General features: G+C 42.5%; 10 non-coding genes across 10 annotated transcripts; 3 read left to right on the plus strand and 7 right to left on the minus strand.

Annotated features, from left to right (window-relative positions):
* Window positions 1-745: 745 nt before the first annotated feature.
* On the minus strand, window positions 746-819 carry trnai-aau (transfer RNA isoleucine (anticodon AAU)). Its single transcript has one exon. It is a non-coding gene; the product is annotated as a tRNA-Ile (tRNA).
* Window positions 820-5,097: 4,278 nt separating this feature from the next.
* trnaa-agc (transfer RNA alanine (anticodon AGC)) lies at window positions 5,098-5,170 on the plus strand. Its single transcript has one exon. It is a non-coding gene; the product is annotated as a tRNA-Ala (tRNA).
* Window positions 5,171-5,321: 151 nt separating this feature from the next.
* Window positions 5,322-5,395, minus strand: trnai-aau (transfer RNA isoleucine (anticodon AAU)). The gene has a single exon. It is a non-coding gene; the product is annotated as a tRNA-Ile (tRNA).
* Window positions 5,396-6,465: 1,070 nt separating this feature from the next.
* trnai-aau (transfer RNA isoleucine (anticodon AAU)) lies at window positions 6,466-6,539 on the minus strand. Its single transcript has one exon. It is a non-coding gene; the product is annotated as a tRNA-Ile (tRNA).
* A 1,070-nt stretch (window positions 6,540-7,609) lies between these two features.
* On the minus strand, window positions 7,610-7,683 carry trnai-aau (transfer RNA isoleucine (anticodon AAU)). The gene has a single exon. It is a non-coding gene; the product is annotated as a tRNA-Ile (tRNA).
* Window positions 7,684-8,753: 1,070 nt separating this feature from the next.
* trnai-aau (transfer RNA isoleucine (anticodon AAU)) lies at window positions 8,754-8,827 on the minus strand. The gene has a single exon. It is a non-coding gene; the product is annotated as a tRNA-Ile (tRNA).
* Window positions 8,828-9,897: 1,070 nt separating this feature from the next.
* On the minus strand, window positions 9,898-9,971 carry trnai-aau (transfer RNA isoleucine (anticodon AAU)). Its single transcript has one exon. It is a non-coding gene; the product is annotated as a tRNA-Ile (tRNA).
* Window positions 9,972-11,962: 1,991 nt separating this feature from the next.
* Window positions 11,963-12,035, plus strand: trnaa-agc (transfer RNA alanine (anticodon AGC)). The gene has a single exon. It is a non-coding gene; the product is annotated as a tRNA-Ala (tRNA).
* A 1,071-nt stretch (window positions 12,036-13,106) lies between these two features.
* trnaa-agc (transfer RNA alanine (anticodon AGC)) lies at window positions 13,107-13,179 on the plus strand. The gene has a single exon. It is a non-coding gene; the product is annotated as a tRNA-Ala (tRNA).
* A 1,294-nt stretch (window positions 13,180-14,473) lies between these two features.
* On the minus strand, window positions 14,474-14,547 carry trnai-aau (transfer RNA isoleucine (anticodon AAU)). The gene has a single exon. It is a non-coding gene; the product is annotated as a tRNA-Ile (tRNA).

A 14,547-nucleotide genomic window follows, 5' to 3' on the forward strand; every position in this document is an offset into this window, starting at 1 on the left:
GTTACAATTGGGGTGTTAAAACCCAAGCATCTGCTAGAATAGTCCACTATTAAGCAACCTTTAACCAACTGTTCTACCTCAACAACCAAACATCATGAACAAAAGCATTTAAAATTCCACCTTCTCATATTTTGACACACTGACATGAAAATTCCACAGTCAGTTCTAAAAGTGTGAACCATGCTGTAAGCTCCTGAGCCTCCCTCCTGTTTCTTTTACAATTGGGGTGTCAAAACCCAAGCATCTGCTAGAATAGACCACTGTTAAGCAACCTTTAACCAACGGTTCTACCTCAACAACCAAACATCAAATTGCTGCAACTGAAGAGGGGGTTGAAGGGCATGCAGTTAGATGAGGTCATTTGTAGGACTCAAATTTGAGTGAACATGTAATCTTAGTCTTACACTTGAGTATGAAAGTTGCATGATCCGCTCTTGAAGAGCACTGTTAACCTTGTCTAATGCACTGCTTGTCTAATGCACAGAATAAAAAATTTTACAACTCACTGAGCCAGTGTGCTAAGGGGAATTAGCTCAAGTGGTAGAGCGCTCGCTTAGCATGCGAGAGGTAGCGGGATCGATGCCTGCATTCTCCAGTGTGACCACACAGCCAGACGCTGGGTGCTGTCTATTGTTTCCAGCAGTGACTGGGTTATAGCCCTCCTCTTAGGGAGCAAAAACATGTTTTCAACTGCAGTCTAGGTCAGGAGCATCATCTTTCTTGCTAACATTGAAAACTGTGGTAATGGCCCGTACGGGGATCGAACCCGCGACCTTGGTGTTATTAGCACCACGCTCTAACCAGCTGAGCTAACCGGCCAAGACAATGAACCCATGGTTTTTCTCAAATCACAAATTACCTAAGGAACATCACCTAGTCCTGCATTTTCACAAGGGGATCAAATGACCACAAATATTAACATAACTCGTCTATGAACTACACTAGAATTAATTGACCTTACTTGCTAGAGTAGTCCACTATTAAGCAACCTTTAACCAACTGTTCTACCTCAACAACCAAACATCTTGAACAAAAGCATTAAAAAATCCACCTTCTCATATTTTGACACACTGACATGAAAATTCCACAGTCAGTTCTAAAAGTGTGAGCCATTCTGTAAGCTCCTGAGCTTCCCTACTCTTTTGTTACAATTGGGGTGTCAAAACCCAAGCATCTGCTAGAATAGTCCACTATTAAGCAACCTTTAACCAACTGTTCTACCTCAACAACCAAACATTATGAACAAAAGCATTTAAAATTCCACCTTCTCATATTTTGACACACTGACATGAAAATTCCACAGTCAGTTCTAAAAGTGTGAACCATGCTGTAAGTTCCTGAGCCTCCCTCCTGTTTCTTTTACAATTGGGGTGTCAAAACCCAAGCATCTGCTAGAATAGACCACTGTTAAGCAACCTTTAACCAACGGTTCTACCTCAACAACCAAACATCAATTTGCTGCAACTGAAGAGGGGGTTGAAGGGCATGCAGTTAGATGAGGTCATTTGTAGGACTCAAATTTGAGTGAACATGTAATCTTAGTCTTACACTTGAGTATGAAAGTTGCATGATCCGCTCTTGAAGAGCACTGTTAACCTTGTCTAATGCACTGCTTGTCTAATGCACAGAATAAAAAATTTTACAACCCACTGAGCCAGTGTGTTAAGGGGAATTAGCTCAAGTGGTAGAGCGCTCGCTTAGCATACGAGAGGTAGCGGGATCGATGCCCGCATTCTCCAGTGTGACCACACAGCCAGACGCTGGGTGCTGGCTATTGTTTCCAGCAGTGACTGGGTTATAGCCCTCCTCTTAGGGAGCAAAAGCATGTTTTCAACTGCAGTTTAGGTCAGGAGCACCATCTTTCTTGCTAACATTGAAAACTGTGGTAATGGCCCGTACGGGGATCAAACCCGCGACCTTGGCGTCATTAGCACCACGCTCTAACCAGCTGAGCTAACCGGCCAAGACAATGGACAGTTGGTTTTTCTCAGATCACAAATTACCTAAGGAACATCACCTAGTCCTGCATTTTCACAAGGGGATCAAATGACCACCAATATTAACATAACTAGTCTATGAACTACACTAGAAGTAATTGACCTTACTTGCTAGAGTAGTCCACTATTAAGCAACCTTTAACCAACTGTTCTACCTCAACAACCAAACATCTTGAACAAAAGCATTAAAAAATCCACCTTCTCATATTTTGACACACTGACATGAACATTCCACAGTCAGTTCTAAAAGTGTGAGCCATTCTGTAGGCTCCTCAGCTTCCCTACTCTTTTGTTACAATTGGGGTGTCAAAACCCAAGCATCTGCTAGAACAGTCCACTATTAAGCAACCTTTAACCAACTGTTCTACCTCAACAACCAAACATTATGACCAAAAGCATTTAAAATTCCACCTTCTCATATTTTGACACACTGACATGAAAATTCCACAGTCAGTTCTAAAAGTGTGAGCCATTCTGTAAGCTCCTGAGCTTCCCTACTCTTTTGTTACAATTGGGGTGTCAAAACCCAAGCATCTGCTAGAATAGTCCACTATTAAGCAACCTTTAACCAACTGTTCTACCTCAACAACCAAACATTATGAACAAAAGCATTTAAAATTCCACCTTCTCATATTTTGACACACTGACATGAAAATTCCACAGTCAGTTCTAAAAGTGTGAACCATGCTGTAAGCTCCTGAGCCTCCCTCCTGTTTCTTTTACAATTGGGGTGTCAAAACCCAAGCATCTGCTAGAATAGACCACTGTTAAGCAACCTTTAACCAACGGTTCTACCTCAACAACCAAACATCAAATTGCTGCAACTGAAGAGGGGGTTGAAGGGCATGCAGTTAGATGAGGTCATTTGTAGGACTCAAATTTAAGTAAACATGTAATCTTAGTCTTACACTTGAGTACGAAAGTTGCATGATCCGCTCTTGAAGAGCACTGTTAACCTTGTCTAATGCACTGCTTGTCTAATGCACAGAATAAAAAATTTTACAACCCACTGAGCCAGTGTGCTAAGGGGAATTAGCTCAAGTGGTAGAGCGCTCGCTTAGCATGCGAGAGGTAGCGGGATCGATGCCTGCATTCTCCAGTGTGACCACACAGCCAGACGCTGGGTGCTGTCTATTGTTTCCAGCAGTGACTGGGTTATAGCCCTCCTCTTAGGGAGCAAAAACATGTTTTCAACTGCAGTTTAGGTCAGGAGCACCATCTTTCTTGCTAACATTGAAAACTGTGGTAATGGCCCATACGGGGATCGAACCCGCGACCTTGGCATTATTAGCACCACGCTCTAACCAGCTGAGCTAACCGGCCAAGACAATGAACCCATGGTTTTTCTCAAATCACAAATTACCTAAGGAACATCACCTAGTCCTGCATTTTCACAAGGGGATCAAATGACCACCAATATTAACATAACTCGTCTATGAACTACACTAGAATTAATTGACCTTACTTGCTAGAGTAGTCCACTATTAAGCAACCTTTAACCAACTGTTCTACCTCAACAACCAAACATCTTGAACAAAAGCATTAAAAAATCCACCTTCTCATATTTTGACACACTGACATGAAAATTCCACAGTCAGTTCTAAAAGTGTGAGCCATTCTGTAAGCTCCTGAGCTTCCCTACTCTTTTGTTACAATTGGGGTGTCAAAACCCAAGCATCTGCTAGAATAGTCCACTATTAAGCAACCTTTAACCAACGGTTCTACCTCAACAACCAAACATCAATTTGCTGCAACTGAAGAGGGGGTTGAAGGGCATGCAGTTAGATGAGGTCATTTGTAGGACTCAAATTTGAGTGAACATGTAATCTTAGTCTTACACTTGAGTATGAAAGTTGCATGATCCGCTCTTGAAGAGCACTGTTAACCTTGTCTAATGCACTGCTTGTCTAATTCACAGAATAAAAAAATTTACAACCCACTGAGCCAGTGTGCTAAGGGGAATTAGCTCAAGTGGTAGAGCGCTTGCTTAGCATGCGAGAGGTAGTGGGATCGGTGCCCGCATTCTCGAGTGTGACCACACAGCCAGACGCTGGGTGCTGTCTATTGTTTCCAGCAGTGACTGTGTTATAGCCCTCCTCTTAGGGAGCAAAAACATGTTTTCAACTGCAGTTTAGGTCAGGAGCACCATCTTTCTTGCGAACATTGAAAACTGTGGCAATGGCCCATACAGGGATCAAACCCGCGACCTTGGCGTTATTAGCACCACGCTCTAACCAGCTGAGCTAACCGGCCAAGACAATGGAGTGTTGGTTTTTCTCAGATCACAAATTACCTAAGGAACATCACCTAGTCCTGCATTTTCACAAGGGGATCAAATGACCACCAATATTAACATAACTAGTCTATGAACTACACTAGAAGTAATTGACCTTTCTTGCTAGAGTAGTCCACTATTAAGCAACCTTTAACCAACTGTTCTACCTCAACAACCAAACATCTTGAACAAAAGCATTAAAAAATCCACCTTCTTATATTTTGACACACTGACATGAAAATTCCACAGTCAGTTCTAAAAGTGTGAGCCATTCTGTAAGCTCCTGAGCTTCCCTACTGTTTTGTTACAATTGGGGTGTTAAAACCCAAGCATCTGCTAGAATAGTCCACTATTAAGCAACCTTTAACCAACTGTTCTACCTCAACAACCAAACATCATGAACAAAAGCATTTAAAATTCCACCTTCTCATATTTTGACACACTGACATGAAAATTCCACAGTCAGTTCTAAAAGTGTGAACCATGCTCTAAGCTCCTGAGCCTCCCTCCTGTTTCTTTTACAATTGGGGTGTCAAAACCCAAGCATCTGCTAGAATAGACCACTGTTAAGCAACCTTTAACCAACGGTTCTACCTCAACAACCAAACATCAAATTGCTGCAACTGAAGAGGGGGTTGAAGGGCATGCAGTTAGATGAGGTCATTTGTAGGACTCAAATTTGAGTGAACATGTAATCTTAGTCTTACACTTGAGTACGAAAGTTGCATGATCCGCTCCTGAAGAGCACTGTTAACCTTGTCTAATGCACTGCTTCTCTAATGCACAGAATAAAAAATTTTACAACCCACTGAGCCAGTGTGCTAAGGGGAATTAGCTCAAGTGGTAGAGCGCTCGCTTAGCATGCGAGAGGTAGCGGGATCGATGCCCGCATTCTCCAGTGTGACCACACAGCCAGACGCTGGGTGCTGTCTATTGTTTCCAGCAGTGACTGGGTTATAGCCCTCCTCTTAGGGAGCAAAAACATGTTTTTTAACTGCAGTTTAGGTCAGGAGCATCATCTTTCTTGCTAACATTGAAAACTGTGGTAATGGCCCGTACGGGGATCGAACCCGCGACCTTGGCGTTATTAGCACCACGCTCTAACCAGCTGAGCTAACCGGCCAAGACAATGAACCCATGGTTTTTCTCAAATCACAAATTACCTAAGGAACATCACCTAGTCCTGCATTTTCACAAGGGGATCAAATGACCACCAATATTAACATAACTCGTCTATGAACTACACTAGAAGTAATTGACCTTACTTGCTAGAGTAGTCCACTATTAAGCAACCTTTAACCAACTGTTCTACCTCAACAACCAAACATCTTGAACAAAAGCATTAAAAAATCCACCTTCTCATATTTTGACACACTGACATGAAAATTCCACAGTCAGTTCTAAAAGTGTGAGCCATTCTGTAAGCTCCTGAGCTTCCCTACTCTTTTGTTACAATTGGGGTGTCAAAACCCAAGCATCTCCTAAAATAGTCCACTATTAAGCAACCTTTAACCAACTGTTCTACCTCAACAACCAAACATTATGAACAAAAGCATTTAAAATTCCACCTTCTCATATATTGACACACTGACATGAAAATTCCACAGTCAGTTCTAAAAGTGTGAACCATGCTGTAAGTTCCTGAGCCTCCCTCCTGTTTCTTTTACAATTGGGGTGTCAAAACCCAAGCATCTGCTAGAATAGACCACTGTTAAGCAACCTTTAACCAACGGTTCTACCTCAACAACCAAACATCAATTTGCTGCAACTGAAGAGGGGGTTGAAGGGCATGCAGTTAGATGAGGTCATTTGTAGGACTCAAATTTGAGTGAACATGTAATCTTAGTCTTACACTTGAGTATGAAAGTTGCATGATCCGCTCTTGAAGAGCACTGTTAACCTTGTCTAATGCACTGCTTGTCTAATGCACAGAATAAAAAATTTTACAACTCACTGAGCCATGGCGCTAAGGGGAATTAGCTCAAGTGGTAGAGCGCTCGCTTAGCATGCGAGAGGTAGCGGGATTGATGCCCGCATTCTCCAGTGTGACCACACAGCCAGACGCTGGGTGCTGTCTATTGTTTCCAGCAGTGACTGGGTTATAGCCCTCCTCTTAGGGAGCAAAAACATGTTTTCAACTGCAGTTTAGGTCAGGAGCATCATCTTTCTTGCTAACATTGAAAACTGTGGTAATGGCCCGTACGGGGATCGAACCCACGACCTTGGCGTTATTAGCACCACGCTCTAACCAGCTGAGCTAACCGGCCAAGACAATGAACCCATGGTTTTTCTCAAATCACAAATTACCTAAGGAACATCACCTAGTCCTGCATTTTCACAAGGGGATCAAATGACCACCAATATTAACATAACTCGTCTATGAACTACACTAGAATTAATTGACCTTACTTGCTAGAGTAGTCCACTATTAAGCAACCTTTAACCAACTGTTCTACCTCAACAACCAAACATCTTGAACAAAAGCATTAAAAAATCCACCTTCTCATATTTTGACACACTGACATGAAAATTCCACAGTCAGTTCTAAAAGTGTGAGCCATGCTGTAAGCTCCTGAGCTTCCCTACTCTTTTGTTACAATTGAGGTGTCAAAACCCAAGCATCTGCTAGAATAGTCCACTACTAAGCAACCTTTAACCAACTGTTCTACCTCAACAACCAAACATTATGAACAAAAGCATTTAAAATTCCACCTTCTCATATTTTGACACACTGACATTAAAATTCCACAGTCAGTTCTAAAAGTGTGAACCATGCTGTAAGTTCCTGAGCCTCCCTCCTGTTTCTTTTACAATTGGGGTGTCAAAACCCAAGCATCTGCTAGAATAGACCACTGTTAAGCAACCTTTAACCAACGGTTCTACCTCAACAACCAAACATCAATTTGCTGCAACTGAAGAGGGGGTTGAAGGGCATGCAGTTAGATGAGGTCATTTGTAGGACTCAAATTTGAGTGAACATGTAATCTTAGTCTTACACTTGAGTATGAAAGTTGCATGATCCGCTCTTGAAGAGCACTGTTAACCTTGTCTAATGCACTGCTTGTCTAATGCACAGAATAAAAAATTTTACAACCCACTGAGCCAGTGTGCTAAGGGGAATTAGCTCAAGTGGTAGAGCGCTCGCTTAGCATGCGAGAGGTAGCGGGATCGATGCCGGCATTCTCCAGTGTGACCACACAGCCAGATGCTGGGTGCTGTCTATTGTTTCCAGCAGTGACTGGGTTATAGCCCTCCTCTTAGGGAGCAAAAACATGTTTTCAACTGCAGTTTAGGTCAGGAGCACCATCTTTCTTGCTAACATTGAAAACTGTGGCAATGGCCCATACGGGGATCGAACCCGCGACCTTGGCGTTATTAGCACCACGCTCTAACCAGCTGAGCTAACCGGCCAAGACAATGAACCCATGGTTTTTCTCAAATCACAAATTACCTAAGGAACATCACCTAGTCCTGCATTTTCACAAGGGGATCAAATGACCACCAATATTAACATAACTCGTTTATGAACTACACTAGAATTAATTGACCTTACTTGCTAGAGTAGTCCACTATTAAGCAACCTTTAACCAACTGTTCTACCTCAACAACCAAACATCTTGAACAAAAGCATTAAAAAATCCACCTTCTCATATTTTGACACACTGACATGAAAATTCCACAGTCAGTTCTAAAAGTGTGAGCCATTCTGTAAGCTCCTGAGCTTCCCTACTCTTTTGTTACAATTGGGGTGTCAAAACCCAAGCATCTGCTAGAATAGTCCACTATTAAGCAACCTTTAACCAACTGTTCTACCTCAACAACCAAACATTATGAACAAAAGCATTTAAAATTCCACCTTCTCATATTTTGACACACTGACATGAAAATTCCACAGTCAGTTCTAAAAGTGTGAACCATGCTGTAAGCTCCTGAGCCTCCCTCCTGTTTCTTTTACAATTGGGGTGTCAAAACCCAAGCATCTGCTAGAATAGACCACTGTTAAGCAACCTTTAACCAACGGTTCTACCTCAACAACCAAACATCAAATTGCTGCAACTGAAGAGGGGGTTGAAGGGCATGCAGTTAGATGAGGTCATTTGTAGGACTCAAATTTGAGTGAACATGTAATCTTAGTCTTACACTTGAGTACGAAAGTTGCATGATCCGCTCTTGAAGAGCACTGTTAACCTTGTCTAACGCACTGCTTCTCTAATGCACAGAATAAAAAATTTTACAACCCACTGAGCCAGTGTGCTAAGGGGAATTAGCTCAAGTGGTAGAGTGCTCGCTTAGCATGCGAGAGGTAGCGGGATCGATGCCCGCATTCTCCAGTGTGACCACACAGCCAGACGCTGGGTGCTGTCTATTGTTTCCAGCAGTGACTGGGTTATAGCCCTCCTCTTAGGGAGCAAAAACATGTTTTCAACTGCAGTTTAGGTCAGGAGCATCATCTTTCTTGCTAACATTGAAAACTGTGGTAATGGCCCGTACGGGGATCGAACCCACGACCTTGGCGTTATTAGCACCACGCTCTAACCAGCTGAGCTAACCGGCCAAGACAATGAACCCATGGTTTTTCTCAAATCACAAATTACCTAAGGAACATCACCTAGTCCTGCATTTTCACAAGGGGATCAAATGACCACCAATATTAACATAACTCGTCTATGAACTACACTAGAATTAATTGACCTTACTTGCTAGAGTAGTCCACTATTAAGCAACCTTTAACCAACTGTTCTACCTCAACAACCAAACATCTTGAACAAAAGCATTAAAAAATCCACCTTCTCATATTTTGACACACTGACATGAAAATTCCACAGTCAGTTCTAAAAGTGTGAGCCATGCTGTAAGCTCCTGAGCTTCCCTACTCTTTTGTTACAATTGGGGTGTCAAAACCCAAGCATCTGCTAGAATAGTCCACTACTAAGCAACCTTTAACCAACTGTTCTACCTCAACAACCAAACATTATGAACAAAAGCATTTAAAATTCCACCTTCTCATATTTTGACACACTGACATGAAAATTCCACAGTCAGTTCTAAAAGTGTGAACCATGCTGTAAGTTCCTGAGCCTCCCTCCTGTTTCTTTTACAATTGGGGTGTCAAAACCCAAGCATCTGCTAGAATAGACCACTGTTAAGCAACCTTTAACCAACGGTTCTACCTCAACAACCAAACATCAATTTGCTGCAACTGAAGAGTGGGTTGAAGGGCATGCAGTTAGATGAGGTCATTTGTAGGACTCAAATTTAAGTGAACATGTAATCTTAGTCTTACACTTGAGTATGAAAGTTGCATGATCCGCTCTTGAAGAGCACTGTTAACCTTGTCTAATGCACTGCTTGTCTAATGCACAGAATAAAAAATTTTACAACCCACTGAGCCAGTGTGCTAAGGGGAATTAGCTCAAGTGGTAGAGCGCTCGCTTAGCATGCGAGAGGTAGCGGGATCGATGCCGGCATTCTCCAGTGTGACCACACAGCCAGATGCTGGGTGCTGTCTATTGTTTCCAGCAGTGACTGGGTTATAGCCCTCCTCTTAGGGAGCAAAAACATGTTTTCAACTGCAGTTTAGGTCAGGAGCACCATCTTTCTTGCTAACATTGAAAACTGTGGCAATGGCCCATACGGGGATCGAACCCGCAACCTTGGCGTTATTAGCACCACGCTCTAACCAGCTGAGCTAACCGGCCAAGACAATGAACCCATGGTTTTTCTCAAATCACAAATTACCTAAGGAACATCACCTAGTCCTGCATTTTCACAAGGGGATCAAATGACCACCAATATTAACATAACTCGTTTATGAACTATACTAGAATTAATTGACCTTACTTGCTAGAGTAGTCCACTATTAAGCAACCTTTAACCAACTGTTCTACCTCAACAACCAAACATCTTGAACAAAAGCATTAAAAAATCCACCTTCTCATATTTTGACACACTGACATGAAAATTCCACAGTCAGTTCTAAAAGTGTGAGCCATTCTGTAAGCTCCTGAGCTTCCCTACTCTTTTGTTACAATTGGGGTGTCAAAACCCAAGCATCTGCTAGAATAGTCCACTATTAAGCAACCTTTAACCAACTGTTCTACCTCAACAACCAAACATTATGAACAAAAGCATTTAAAATTCCACCTTCTCATATTTTGACACACTGACATGAAAATTCCACAGTCAGTTCTAAAAGTGTGAACCATGCTGTAAGCTCCTGAGCCTCCCTCCTGTTTCTTTTACAATTGGGGTGTCAAAACCCAAGCATCTGCTAGAATAGACCACTGTTAAGCAACCTTTAACCAACGGTGCTACCTCAACAACCAAACATCAAATTGCTGCAACTGAAGAGGGGGTTGAAGGGCATGCAGTTAGATGAGGTCATTTGTAGGACTCAAATTTAAGTAAACATGTAATCTTAGTCTTACACTTGAGTACGAAAGTTGCATGATCCGCTCTTGAAGAGCACTGTTAACCTTGTCTAATGCACTGCTTGTCTAATGCACAGAATAAACATTTTTACAACCCACTGAGCCAGTGTGCTAAGGGGAATTAGCTCAAGTGGTAGAGCGCTCGCTTAGCATGCGAGAGGTAGCGGGATTGATGCCCGCATTCTCCAGTGTGACCACACAGCCAGACGCTGGGTGCTGTCTATTGTTTCCAGCAGTGACTGGGTTATAGCCCTCCTCTTAGGGAGCAAAAACATGTTTTCAACTGCAGTTTAGGTCAGGAGCACCATCTTTCTTGCGAACATTGAAAACTGTGGCAATGGCCCATACAGGGATCAAATCCGCGACCTTGGCGTTATTACCACCACGCTCTAACCAGCTGAGCTAACCGGCCAAGAAAATGGACTGTTGGTTTTTCTCAGATCACAAATTACCTAAGGAACATCACCTAGTCCTGCATTTTCACAAGGGGATCAAATGACCACCAATATTAACATAACTAGTCTATGAACTACACTAGAAGTAATTGACCTTACTTGCTAGAGTAGTCCACTATTAAGCAACCTTTAACCAACTGTTCTACCTCAACAACCAAACATCTTGAACAAAAGCATTAAAAAATCCACCTTCTTATATTTTGACACACTGACATGAAAATTCCACAGTCAGTTCTAAAAGTGTGAGCCATTCTGTAAGCTCCTGAGCTTCCCTACTGTTTTGTTACAATTGGGGTGTTAAAACCCAAGCATCTGCTAGAATAGTCCACTATTAAGCAACCTTTAACCAACTGTTCTACCTCAACAACCAAACATCATGAACAAAAGCATTTAAAATTCCACCTTCTCATATTTTGACACACTGACATGAAAATTCCACAGTCAGTTCTAAAAGTGTGAACCATGCTGTAAGCTCCTGAGCCTCCCTCCTGTTTCTTTTACAATTGGGGTGTCAAAACCCAAGCATCTGCTAGAATAGACCACTGTTAAGCAACCTTTAACCAACGGTTCTACCTCAACAACCAAACATCAAATTGCTGCAACTGAAGAGGGGGTTGAAGGGCATGCAGTTAGATGAGGTCATTTGTAGGACTCAAATTTGAGTGAACATGTAATCTTAGTCTTACACTTGAGTATGAAAGTTGCATGATCCGCTCTTGAAGAGCACTGTTAACCTTGTCTAATGCACTGCTTGTCTAATGCACAGAATAAAAAATTTTACAACTCACTGAGCCAGTGTGCTAAGGGGAATTAGCTCAAGTGGTAGAGCGCTCGCTTAGCATGCGAGAGGTAGCGGGATCGATGCCCGCATTCTCCAGTGTGACCACACAGCCAGACGCTGGGTGCTGTCTATTGTTTCCAGCAGTGACTGGGTTATAGCCCTCCTCTTAGGGAGCAAAAACATGTTTTCAACTGCAGTTTAGGTCAGGAGCACCATCTTTCTTGCGAACATTGAAAACTGTGGCAATGGCCCATACAGGGATCAAATCCGCGACCTTGGCGTTATTAGCACCACGCTCTAACCAGCTGAGCTAACCGGCCAAGAAAATGGACTGTTGGTTTTTCTCAGATCACAAATTACCTAAGGAACATCACCTAGTCCTGCATTTTCACAAGGGGATCAAATGACCACCAATATTAACATAACTAGTCTATGAACTACACTAGAAGTAATTGACCTTACTTGCTAGAGTAGTCCACTATTAAGCAACCTTTAACCAACTGTTCTACCTCAACAACCAAACATCTTGAACAAAAGCATTAAAAAATCCACCTTCTTATATTTTGACACACTGACATGAAAATTCCACAGTCAGTTCTAAAAGTGTGAGCCATTCTGTAAGCTCCTGAGCTTCCCTACTGTTTTGTTACAATTGGGGTGTTAAAACCCAAGCATCTGCTAGAATAGTCCACTATTAAGCAACCTTTAACCAACTGTTCTACCTCAACAACCAAACATCATGAACAAAAGCATTTAAAATTCCACCTTCTCATATTTTGACACACTGACATGAAAATTCCACAGTCAGTTCTAAAAGTGTGAACCATGCTGTAAGCTCCTGAGCCTCCCTCCTGTTTCTTTTACAATTGGGGTGTCAAAACCCAAGCATCTGCTAGAATAGACCACTGTTAAGCAACCTTTAACCAACGGTTCTACCTCAACAACCAAACATCAAATTGCTGCAACTGAAGAGGGGGTTGAAGGGCATGCAGTTAGATGAGGTCATTTGTAGGACTCAAATTTGAGTGAACATGTAATCTTAGTCTTACACTTGAGTATGAAAGTTGCATGATCCGCTCTTGAAGAGCACTGTTAACCTTGTCTAATGCACTGCTTGTCTAATGCACAGAATAAAAAATTTTACAACTCACTGAGCCAGTGTGCTAAGGGGAATTAGCTCAAGTGGTAGAGCGCTCGCTTAGCATGCGAGAGGTAGCGGGATCGATGCCCGCATTCTCCAGTGTGACCACACAGCCAGACGCTGGGTGCTGTCTATTGTTTCCAGCAGTGACTGGGTTATAGCCCTCCTCTTAGGGAGCAAAAACATGTTTTCAACTGCAGTTTAGGTCAGGAGCATCATCTTTCTTGCTAACATTGAAAACTGTGGCAATGGCCCATACAGGGATCGAACCAGCGACCTTGGCGTTATTAGCACCACGCTCTAACCAGCTGAGCTAACCGGCCAAGACAATGGACTGTTGGTTTTTCTCAGATCACAAATTACCTAAGGAACATCACCTAGTCCTGCATTTTCACAAGGGGATCAAATGACCACCAATATTAACATAACTCGTCTATGAACTACACTAGAATTAATTGACCTTACTTGCTAGAGTAGTCCACTATTAAGCAACCTTTAACCAACTGTTCTACCTCAACAACCAAACATCTTGAACAAAAGCATTAAAAAATCCACCTTCTCATATTTTGACACACTGACATGAAAATTCCACAGTCAGTTCTAAAAGTGTGAGCCATTCTGTAAGCTCCTGAGCTTCCCTACTCTTTTGTTACAATTGGGGTGTCAAAACCCAAGCATCTGCTAGAATAGTCCACTATTAAGCAACCTTTAACCAACTGTTCTACCTCAACAACCAAACATTATGAACAAAAGCATTTAAAATTCCACCTTCTCATATTTTGACACACTGACATGAAAATTCCACAGTCAGTTCTAAAAGTGTGAACCATGCTGTAAGCTCCTGAGCCTCCCTCCTGTTTCTTTTACAATTGGGGTGTCAAAACCCAAGCATCTGCTAGAATAGACCACTGTTAAGCAACCTTTAACCAACGGTGCTACCTCAACAACCAAACATCAAATTGCTGCAACTGAAGAGGGGGTTGAAGGGCATGCAGTTAGATGAGGTCATTTGTAGGACTCAAATTTAAGTAAACATGTAATCTTAGTCTTACACTTGAGTACGAAAGTTGCATGATCCGCTCTTGAAGAGCACTGTTAACCTTGTCTAATGCACTGCTTGTCTAATGCACAGAATAAAAAATTTTACAACCCACTGAGCCAGTGTGCTAAGGGGAATTAGCTCAAGTGGTAGAGCGCTCGCTTAGCATGCGAGAGGTAGCGGGATCGATGCCGGCATTCTCCAGTGTGACCACACAGCCAGATGCTGGGTGCTGTCTATTGTTTCCAGCAGTGACTGGGTTATAGCCCTCCTCTTAGGGAGCAAAAACATGTTTTCAACTGCAGTTTAGGTCAGGAGCACCATCTTTCTTGCTAACATTGAAAACTGTGGCAATGGCCCATACGGGGATCGAACCCGCGACCTTGGCGTTATTAGCACCACGCTCTAACCAGCTGAGCTAACCGGCC

Source organism: Clarias gariepinus, unplaced genomic scaffold, assembly GCF_024256425.1.
Source record: "Clarias gariepinus isolate MV-2021 ecotype Netherlands unplaced genomic scaffold, CGAR_prim_01v2 scaffold_29, whole genome shotgun sequence".
In the NCBI taxonomy this organism is placed as follows: Eukaryota; Metazoa; Chordata; class Actinopteri; order Siluriformes; family Clariidae; genus Clarias; species Clarias gariepinus.